A 1,828-nucleotide genomic window follows, 5' to 3' on the forward strand; every position below is an offset into this window, starting at 1 on the left:
TTCACACTTGATCAGGTGCCTACTAGGCAGGGGCTGCAAAAGACAACCCCCCACGATGCTGGAGCAACTTGCTAGAAAACCCAACAAGATACCACCCTAGGAAACCCTGACCTCTAGAAGAGACGGACAGTCTGCTGCCTGGACTGAACATACACATCTGCAGTGCACGGACCAGAGGAGACGAGGAGGAGAGTGCATTTCCAACCCAGCTGCGACAGCTTTGGTGCCAGGTCAGCTCTCACCCTCGTCTCCCAGGCCCAGCTGGCTCATGGTACAAGGGGGCGTAATTCTACCTGGCTAGTAAAAGCTTGCCTTGCACAGGCCCCTGTCCTCCAAACTCATCCCAAGGAAAGCTAAGCTCAAGTCCATCAACTTCTAATGAGCTACCGAGCCACGTAGCGCCCGGGGCAGGCAAACTGGGGCTCTCCCCCAAGCTAATGAGATACTACTGGATCGGAAAGGCAGGTTTTACAGAAATGCTTCGGTGCGCAGGACAACATGAGGATGGAGCATCCGAACCAATCCGAGTTCGATCAGCGGTACCCAGACCCAACCCGGATGCAGGAAACGAGAGCGCGACGACTACGTGGCTGGGCCGCATCCAGACAATGGAAGGACTCTGGCCACCACAGTCCCTGTGCCAGCCTGGCCGACTGCAGTGGGCTTGGGCAGGGGGAAGGGATGGGCTCTTGGCAGATGTTTCTGTTAACAATGGGTAAGAGCTAGTGGGGGCTGGATTCTGCCCTCTGCTCCTGCAGAGCTGTCGGGACAAGCATCTATTGCTGTAAACAGGGGAGGGTATTTCTAGGCAAGCACTTTGATCCAGACTGCTGGGCCGGGCTTGCAATCCACCATGCTCACAAGAGCCTGGCACGGGAATGCCCTACCTAGGACAAACACGGGTATCTGCTCCCCTACTGCAAGCCCCACCACTTCTATGCCAGCCTCTCTCTGCAGAGGCAACCCAAACACCCTCATTGCAAAGAGGGCATGGAAGGGGGCGCACGGGGAGGAAGGGTCCTGCCCACCCCAGGCAGCTTTGGGGCATCAGCCGTGGGTGGGAAAGGGGGATGGGGGGGGAAGGAAGGGGGAGATCAGTGTCTGCTGGGGCAGGACCTTGCTGCAGTGCTGCCCCCAGCGCAGAACTCAGTTCCCCAAGCACCATCGCTGCCAGTCCCTGGCTCACCTCCAGCTCCCCCCGGCGCTGCAGGCCCAGCCCCTGCATCCAGGGCAGCCTGGGAGCACTGGCTTCTAACGAGCATCTCCGGAGCACCCCCAGCTCCGACCCAGCTCCCTGGCTGGCTGCAGGGAGAGCAGGGGGCTCCCCCCGCATGGCAGGAGCCAAGAAAAAGACTCCACTGATGCTCAGGTGAGGCGGATGCCAGAGCCAGGTGCTCCTACTTTCAGCCTGAGCTAAGGAGGGTGCATCTGGCAAAGCAAAAAACTTTCCACGGGCTGTGACTGTCCCCCTCTCCCCAGGGAAGCAGCTCCAGGGGGAACAGCACCAGCCCTAGCACAATGCCCTTCCTGTACTGGCTGCTCCCTGAGGGTGCACTGCTTCAGCCACTTCTTGATCCAGCTTGCGAGTTGAGACACCCCCCCAAGCCCAGCTCCGGCACAAGAGAGGCTGCTGGTGGACCTCAGCTCATCTTGCCTGGGCCTCCAGGTTTCTAGCAGCTGTGCTAGCAACAGGGCAAACACTGGCTCAGCTCAGGCTTTGTCAGTATGTTGCACCCACGAAACAAGGATGCCCAAAGCCAGGTGCCCAGGACCGCATGGCCTGTAGTGTAGATGCAGCTCCTCCGTGCTGATCACCCGCCACGGAACG

Source organism: Gavialis gangeticus, unplaced genomic scaffold (genome assembly GCF_001723915.1).
Source record: "Gavialis gangeticus isolate Ggan-Ray unplaced genomic scaffold, GavGan_comp1, whole genome shotgun sequence".
In the NCBI taxonomy this organism is placed as follows: Eukaryota; Metazoa; Chordata; order Crocodylia; family Gavialidae; genus Gavialis; species Gavialis gangeticus.